At 37.0% G+C, this 9,308-nt stretch overlaps 1 protein-coding gene across 3 annotated transcripts in view; it reads left to right on the top strand.

Annotated features, from left to right (window-relative positions):
- The first annotated feature begins 2,536 nt into the window (after window positions 1-2,536).
- LOC129733305 (facilitated trehalose transporter Tret1-like) overlaps window positions 2,537-9,308 on the top strand; it is a 235,512-nt gene continuing 228,740 nt past the window's right edge. For 2 of the 3 annotated variants that reach the window (XM_055695075.1, XM_055695072.1), the window contains exon 1: window positions 2,537-2,633. The gene's annotated coding sequence lies outside the window, so the exon portion shown is untranslated. Of the gene's footprint in view, window positions 2,634-2,802; window positions 3,705-9,308 lie in introns of all 3 variants that reach the window. The other variant, XM_055695073.1, reaches the window with a different exon arrangement.

The raw sequence follows: 9,308 nt of genomic DNA, 5'->3' as shown, positions 1-9,308 counted from the left end.
TTTGTTAGAAATTTTCTACATTTACATATTTTTAACTTGGTGATATTTATAGGAAAAACCAGAAACATTTCTATTTTTTTTAATTGTCACCGTGAGACATATTTTTATTAACACATTCATGAATATTTCTCGTGACAAAGTTCTAAAATAAAACATACTATTCGTGACTAACTCACGAACTATTTTAGTGTTTTTTTTTTATTTCGCCGATGAAATTTAGAAATGATTTAGTGTCTGTATATAAGTAATAACATAGAACAAGTGGAAATTTCGATAAATGCCAAGAGCTATTTACAAATGCAATCCCATTTTCATGGAGAAAGTATATCGCCTACCCCTTCAAATTTCCACGCGCCTTCAAAAAAATTAGGTTTTAGATAGTATTCGTGAAATTTTTAATATTTTAGAAATACGAAAAAATAATTTCGTTGATCTCTTAAGGCAAATGTCTGTTTATAAGTGACTACTGTTGTAATCTTGCTACAGAATACATGAAAATTTTCGAGGAAAACGTCTAAATCATATTATGGTTTAATTTTTTAATGGACTACTTTCGCCGCTTTTAGTAAGTATTTCCCCCATTTTAGTGAGCCAACAAACTTCAGGTGTTCGTCACAAATTATTCTTGGTGACTTTTGTAAACAAGAAGCATTCCTCCGGTTATAGATACGGGGACTCATTTGAGACAATACCAATCGAACGTTAGTTTCAGGGAATATGCAACCTTATTAAATTGAACTTTTTTTTGTTATTTGGTTAAAAAAGGATAGTTACTAAAATCCCGCGGAACTTTCAGAAAGATCACATATTCTTCAATGGCAACAGTTGGCATATGTTTCCTTACAAAAGTCACGGTAACATTTGTTGGTCAAAGCCCGATGTTTACTTTTTCTGATTTTTACTTAAACCAAAAAAGATGATTACCAAAATCACTGTGACAATGTTAATAACTTATAAGTTCTTTCAAAAGGTCACGAACTCTATTAAACAAAACTTTTGTCAAATATTTTCTTACAAAAGTCACAGTGACTAACTGGGGAAACTATTTCTATAAAAAGTCACTGTGCATTTGTCAGAAAAATTTAAATGTACCTCTTAATTTCTTGGTGACTATTCTAAGACAAAAAGCCATTTGTACTTCAATTTATCACCGTGACTACATAATGGAACAAATACTTTCGTTTAACAAGTGAAATGATTTCGTCTGTGACTCTTCAGAGAAAAATTAATAAATTGTAGTTCAATGATCACGGAAACAAAATAAAAGAAATATTTGTTTTTTGATCATAGCTTTAGTGTCTTTTGTAGGAAAATAAACACAAGTTTTTTTATAAAAGGTAATGGTTTCTCGATTACAAAAACTATTTCCATATTGTTTTCAAAACGTTCGGGGGACAACTGTAAGAAAAAAGTCCTATTTTATTTGTGACTCTCATGCGGATTGGGATGATTCTGTCGACCGTGCTTGGGAAGCAATCATATAACGACCAATCAGAGGTCGAATTTTTCGTTTTGACAAAGCTTGACTATTTCCAATAGTACAATAGTGTGAATAATAAAATTACAATTATCTTCTTTTGGGAAGAATCTTAGAAGATTTTCCATTCTATTGCTGCAAGAACGGAGGAAATCCATCGAATACTAACTGATTTATTAGCATTTAAAATTGGACATATTTTTCGATTTTAGATTTTCATTTCACATCCCTAAGTAGCCGTACTTCCTGAGAGAAGTATTCTACTTCAAAAAAACAAAAATATAATTAAATATAATTTGAGAAAATCAATAAACATACTCATGTTTTACAGGACTCAAAATTTATAGTTTCAATACTTGCGTTGCAGTTTTATGTTATTTAATTAAGGTTGAAAAATGATTAAAAACCTAAAGACTGTTAAAAAATGTGCAAAATTTATCGAAAGATAAAATAAGAAGCAAACTTATCTTATGGCAAAATGAGAAAACCCATCTGTGGCATTACAGTGTTGCGCTTGAATCGAATTTGACGACCAACGCGAGTCAGTTACAAAAGAAAAAGCTGGCACAGCTGGGAAGAGAAAAGCCACATTCTTATCTCATTCTCTGTTATCGTTGTTGCTGTTGTTCTCCCGGGGAAAGTTCCAACCATATCAATGGTCCCCATCGGAATGTCATTTTCTGACCTTACTCAAAGCGAAATCGCTGAGTTGCTTTTCTCGAGAAAGCAGCTGAAACCTATGAAACGGCACCCGGTCACTGCACTCGTGTTGTCTCTCGCGCGGATTTAGCGAACTCACGTGCAGCGGCGCTGAATGAAACTCCGCAGAAGTGCGAGCGAGACGGAGCGTGAGCTAGGCTGCAAATGTTATTGTTCTGTCTCGTTTCGCCTACCCGGGAAATTCTGGGAAAATCATGCGTTTTCACCAACACAGCAGCATGCCAGCAATGTGACCGAGGCGAATCACAGCCGTTTTCGCCTGCTGGTGCTGCTACACGAGCGACATTGCGCTGATATTCCGATAGTGTATAGAGTCAAGCGAAAGACAAGAGCTCTCTTTGCTGCGGCTAGAGCTGATGGCTGCTCGATGCTCTTAGTTGTGATGCGGGTTGCAAAGGCAATAGGCGCGTGGATAGTTCGTTCACGTTGTAGAGTGGTAAATATTTTCAGGATGTGTTTCTTTTTTTGTGTTGTTCTGGTTGGGATAATTTCCTGTGTGTGTATGCTTGTTGTATAGATGGCTATTCCCGTATATTTTTCTAAAATAATCGAGTTTTCAGACCATCTAAATTTCATTTCCTATTTTTTCAACCGGTACGGTCTAGAAGTCGTGTAGCGAAAATCGGATTCACAGTAAAGCAGCTTATAGGGAATGTGTTTGTGGATGTTACGACCAGTGCGAAAATACAGTGAAAAGTGAGGTAGAACCATGTGATTGGCCTTTGCAGCCGAGGATTGCAGTTTTTTCCCAAATATCTGCAGGCTGAGCTTTTCGTAGGGAATATAATATTTCGGCGGTGTTGCTGTTTTCACACGCATATCTTGTGGCCTCTCTTCCGGTAGCCCACTAAGGTGGTGGGACGCAAGCAAGAGTGATGCAGTAAAATGGGATTTCTTTTTGCACATCTGTTCTGTGATGGCTTGTGCTGGTGTGCGAGCGCAAAAACCATCGATTGTGCAGCGAGGATAGCGAAACACACGCGTTGAAATGGCCTGAATGATTAGTGGGTACGGCAGCATCCAGCGGGGGCTCGCTGGAGGCTTGCCAGGACAGCCTCCGAAAAGTGGAGCGATCTCTAATTGGAATGAAATTTGTTTCGAGCTAAACTGCGACAAAAATCGATTAATGGATTAAAAATCTCTGTCCTGCTGCATACGTTCGTCCGAGTGCTCAGGAAAGTGCACACGGAACACTGCTGATACATCTAATTCTGCATTGAATGGTTTTGGTTGCATTTGCGGGTTGAGGGATTTGTGGTTTCTGTGGTTCTCGTATCATAGCTGGGTGACAGAAACTATAAATACTGAATAGGACGTGAGTGCTGCTACCAACAATTGTAAAAAAACAAGATTTGTTCAGATTTGGAAATGCTTTTTATTGGGAAAAAAATATAATGCAACGTTTAAAGGTTAGATATATTGACAGGTTCCGGTAATCGATAATTTCACTAGTGCTTCTAAAGCAATAATACCAGTGTCCAAGTTGAAGCTAGTATCAGCATACCAGGTCAGCATTTATTACATCTTATTTTTTATTGATCATTTAAGCAAAATAGTTTTAAAATATGCAATTAAAAAATTGATTCTGTGAAATTAAACCTTAGAAACAAGTTTATAATTACTGGGGAAAGGCGATATTCTGTATATATTTGGCTGTAGAATTTGATTGAAACTTTAGGGCAAATAATGCTAAATATTTTCAACACATTAAATGCATCAAATATTTGCAGTTTAATAAATACTGCAAGGTACTCAGTCCTAGAAGGAGTGGTGACGTAGGACTAAACACTGTAATTAGAGGGATTTTAGTTACAAAGATTACAGTGTCCGCAGACTTCTCAGCCTTCCTTTATTTTTTTTTTTCAAATACATTCAACAACACTCGTTGTATTTAGTGTACACTTGACGATATTGTTCCTGTAAGTTTTTTTTTTCAAACAACATTCATTTGACACGGCAAAAGCGTATCGTTGTTGTTGAACAAGCACCAAGAATGTCTATGAAAGCGTCTAAATCAGATTTAATTCTATTACAGGTCGGACTCGATTATCCGGAACATCAAAAAAAATTTCATTCCGGATATTCGAGTTTTCCGGATAATCGAATCACACAAAAAATACTGAAATTTTGCAATTAACGAACGTAAAATAAGTATTTCTTTTCTTTATTTTACTTGTATGATGCAGTGGCGTAACCAGAATTTACTTTTGAGGCGAAAGGGGGTAAAATCTTAAGAAGTAAAAAAAAAATTGGACATTGATTATTTTCACTCAATTCTAACTTGTCCAAAACACGCCGGAAGTGACTTAAATGGTAACAAATATGCCAGAAGGGATGGTAAAGGCAAAATTTCGGAATAAAAATTGAAAACAGACACCAAAAAAATAAAATTCCGGATAATCGAGTCTAAAATTCCGGATAATCGAGTTTCCGGATAATCGAGTCTCCGGATAATCGAGTCCGACCTGTATCTCGAAAATCAAGAGTTTTATCTCTCACATCCAACAATACGTTATCAAGATGAAATGTCTTATTTAGTTCTGATCAAATTCATTTTTTATAGGAATTTTACTCTAAAAATGATTTTATGAGATGAGTTCAACTTGAATGTGCTTCTTCACAACAGTTTGAGTTTTAGTTGCAAGGCACACTCTGATCGATTGAGTTTAATTGCATGTAGTTCATTTAACGAGGCGGGCGATTGAATTGATGCGATGAGTTTTGTTTTTGCGGCAAAAAAGTTGACTTTTTTTGGATGGTGATGAAAAAAACTAAGCCAGATAATTGAGTTTGTTAAATTTCCTGGTAAAGGTAATTATTTTAGCCTATTCTCCAAAAAATCTAGGCACTTGCTAGCGGCCTTCTCGCTAAATGTCAGCCACCGCAACACCTTCTTGGGGAACTTGGTGTGTGAGAGGAATTTCGCCTCGGAACTCACGTCCTTCGTGGGGGAAGTAAATTACGAAGTGCTCTACCAGTCGCCTTAAAATCGACTTGACCATCTTATTCAGCCACTGCCGTTGCATCATTGTCTGCAGTGGACGGGACTGCCACTTCCTGACATGTATGTTCATGTTCGCCAAGTACTTTTTTACTGTTTTGCCGCATGCACCATCCTCCTGGCCAAGCGCACGCAGGGATGTAGCCTCTTTTCCTTCGGTCTTCCTCTTCAGTATCCTTTGGTGCTTTGTTCAGGGTCGTTGGCCGTCCGGAACCAGGCTTTCTTTCGATGCTATAATTGTTGTTCAATAGTGCCAAGATGTTGTAGATGCCGGAACGGGCGTATCCGGAGTCCACAAATCGCCGCACGATGTCCGTATTTGACGCTGCGGGGTACTGTTCTTTGAACGCGCACACTTGTGAACGAAGTAGCTTCACTTTTTTCGCCATCACGGCTAGAGATCGACTGATAGAGCTGTCAATTTTTTTTTTTGCTAACTCTTGGGTTACTATGACTTACTTGGGTTGCATGGGTAGTTTCGTCAGTACGTGTGAAGGTAATCCCATGAAAAATCGACAATTTTTGTCCATTTATTTTTACCGCAAACGTTATGTGCAACCGATAATAGATGTGCCAGTAAGTTTTAAAACTCATCTGATTGAAGAGTGGATAAAGACCTACTCGGGATATTTCCCGAAAAAAAATAACATTAACAAAACATTAAAAAAACCTTAAAAATTGCTGTAACTGTACATTGTTATACCATAATTTAACTATGTTTTTCATTGTAGATACATCAATTTTACATTAAATATCATTGTCCAGAACAATAAAAAACATCGTTTTTGCCATTTTTACAATGAAAAAGAGGGGTCGTTATGTATCTTAACAGCATTTTTTCAGGCATTTTTCCCATACATTTAGAAGTCACTGACAATGTTTTTCATGGTAAAATTATTGTCGGTGGTAGATTCAACAACAAAACATACAGTAAAAATACCGTGTTTTTATGAACCATAAAAAACACGATATTTTTACTGTAAGCTTGTAAACGATTGTTGTCATTACCATGTTTTAACAACGTTTTTTGTTGTTGAATCTACCACCGACAATAATTTTACCATGAAAAACATTGTCAGTGACTTCTAAATGAATGGGAAATATGCCTGAAAAAATGCTGTTAAGACGTATCTACAATGAAAAACATAGTTGAATTATGGTATAACTATGTACAGTTACAGCAATTTTTAAGGTTTGGACCAACGATGAACAACACAAATCAAATGAAATATACTCGGAATATCCATTATTCGTATATTTTATTTACGAAATTTGCTCTTGGAATATCGTGGGTGAATGTGATGTAAAAAGATGGAGAGAAAGAAGGAGCTGATTCTTTTCTCATTCTCGCATCGACGAGTTGCGTCAAATCAAGTTCATGATATCTCATTCTCTCCAACCTGGCAATTAGATCGGGAAAACGAGCGGCTGAAAACCGGAACAGAAAATGTATTGCATTTGAGATTTATATTTCGGAATTCTAGAGTTCCAACACTGAGGTATACTATTAATCACCATCGTATTTCCACCGACAAACAGACGTGCCACTCGATAGCTATAATCTTCTTTTGCCGGTTTGAGCTTTTAGAATGCATTTTTTTTTATTTTGTCGACCAGTGTTTTTTTTTAAGAAAGACGGTTGTTTCAAACTTTTCCAAAAACCTTTACCTTTGAGACATCAAACTATGCCTATGTTCATAAAAACTAACATAATTGACCTGCTGGGACAGGGAGACTGCCATTTTTGACGTAGAATTACGTTTTACGGCAACATAGTCAGTATTCACGGATTTTTTTTATTATTACAGCAAGCGATTTTCAAATTAGTAGTGCGTCCACCAAAATGCGGAATTGTGTCGTTGCATGTAACAGTTGGTTTAATCTGTTTTACATATTACCAAATTGCTCCATCACAAATTTCTAATTTATCAACTTTGCTTCAAGAATGTGTTCGTGGCCCTAAGAAAGACCGGTTGTAATTTGTACTTGGCAGAAGAAATTAAGTAATTTATTTCGTATTTCGTAGTTCAACTTTAGTTTCGGAACTAGTGTGCTTGGCTAGCTATCCTGGTAACAGCAAACGTACGGAAGTCTGAAGTTAGATGCTTTGCCGCTTGTCTTTAGTGCCATCTTAACGACATGCTTATTGATAGTTATAGCGCAGACAAGCAGACGTGCCTCTTCGAACAAAAAACCTGAAAAATCTTCGTCCTTATTCGAAAAATTACATTCATGCGCCACCATGTGAGCTTATTGCCTACTAACTTATTTTCGTAAAATGGTTTTTGTCTATGCTAATGGGTGCGCACGCTTGCTTAAATCAACACAAGCGACATTACTGATGGTTTTTGTTTTTGATAATGAATGTGCACGCTTACTTATAGCGACACTAGCGGCATTAATGCTCACTAAGCAAAATTTCAAGATTATCGTTATTTTTCAGGTCGATGAAATCGTCATCGAGTGGCTCGTCTGTTTGTCTGTGGTTATAGATTTGCCGAAGAAAAAAATGTACTTCACGCACAACGCCCGTTTGCATACCAACAGCGCAGTCCGTCCTCTTTTTCGAATTCCCTTTTTCTGTCACCCACGCCTATTGTATTAGTTCTCTCCATAGGTATTTTATCTTATTAGTCCTCTCCATAAGTATTTAAGACAATCACACAGGTTTTTTCATGATTCAGGTAGCAGTTTCCTTCATTGTCATATCACTATTGTTTTCGATCGTTTTGCTGGTTAAGTACATTGTCTGGTCGTGGAAAAGGAGTCAAAGTCGAGGGAAAGACAAAGTCCCGTTCATTTCGTGCTGGACTTTGCTTCGCGGTAGGTCGAATGTATCGTCCGCTGCGTAATGGGAATTATTCGTATTGGTACTGGAGTACCTGTTGATCGTTGCAGAAGTGTTGGAATTGCGAGAACGCGCCATCTGCAGTTGAAAATCCCCCATGATGAGGAATTGGAGGTGTTTTGCCAAACATTTAGCTGTTCTGCTCCCGAAGAAAACGGGAAAGAAGGCATATTTCGATTAAATTCCAGCTTTGTAAAAACTAAACCAACTGTTCTTTTGAGGACGGTAACATAATTTTAATAGAAGCAGTAAAATGAATTAGAGGCAAAAGCCTCTAATTTATATTTTGAAATTTAACAAAGCATTTCTATCGAGTAGGTTTCAATTTTATACCTGCAACTGTGTTCCAGGATTCTATCACTCAACTATTTGATACTGATATAGAGAATATCACAGTAATCGGTTGGTGTATAGTTACGTCGCCCGCGCTAGTCGTACTTGCATGCGGAAATTTGTCCTTGAAAATTTTCGGCAATCTTCGACGCTAAACGATGAAATAATAATGATAATTAGCGTATTACAAGATTGTGGGAGCTCCGTAGCCGCAAGGTTACAGAGTCCGCCTTGGTAAGCGGGTGGTCGTGGGTTCGAATCTTAGTAGAATCAGGCCATTGTGTTGTCAAAGGACTTTCAGCATGAGTTTATTCTCAGGCTCCCCACCACGTACCCTTCCTTCAATCTGAATTCTACAGTATTCCTGTTGACTATCCTCCTAACAAAAATGAAAGTTCTCTCCAGGGAATTGTAACTAGGCGATATTGTTAGGATGGACAGAGGCTCGGTATAATAGAGCAGTAAGCTTGAAACGGAAAGGTAACTACACACAAGCACTGATATGAACGATAAGCGTATCACTTACTTCAATAGTGTAACTGCTAATAATATGAAGTGCGGAGTACAGAAAACACCTGGGCAATATCACAATAGATCTAAGCTCTGGTCGCAAAGATGAGTCCACACAGAAAAAAAATACAAGATTGTCCAACATTTTATCCGTCCAACAATATATTACCAATTTTATTTTCAATTTCCAATAACTTACCCTAGTTTAGAAAAGAAAGACGTAGTTCTACGTCAGAAAACGGGAACTATTTTAATCGTTCATATATGATCTGACTAAAACTTTGGGCTAGAGATATTGCGCATTGATGGTTATAAATATTTTCAGAGCAAGAAAGTTTTGTTTGATCGGCGTGACATTTTCGGTAAAGTTTTAGGTAATTATTTTGTCTTTTCAAAAATATATACACTGTGAAAAATAA

The sequence above is a fragment of the Wyeomyia smithii genome, chromosome 3, assembly GCF_029784165.1.
Source record: "Wyeomyia smithii strain HCP4-BCI-WySm-NY-G18 chromosome 3, ASM2978416v1, whole genome shotgun sequence".
Lineage (NCBI taxonomy): Eukaryota > Metazoa > Arthropoda > Insecta > Diptera > Culicidae > Wyeomyia > Wyeomyia smithii.
This window is presented reverse-complemented; position numbering and strand designations above follow the sequence as displayed.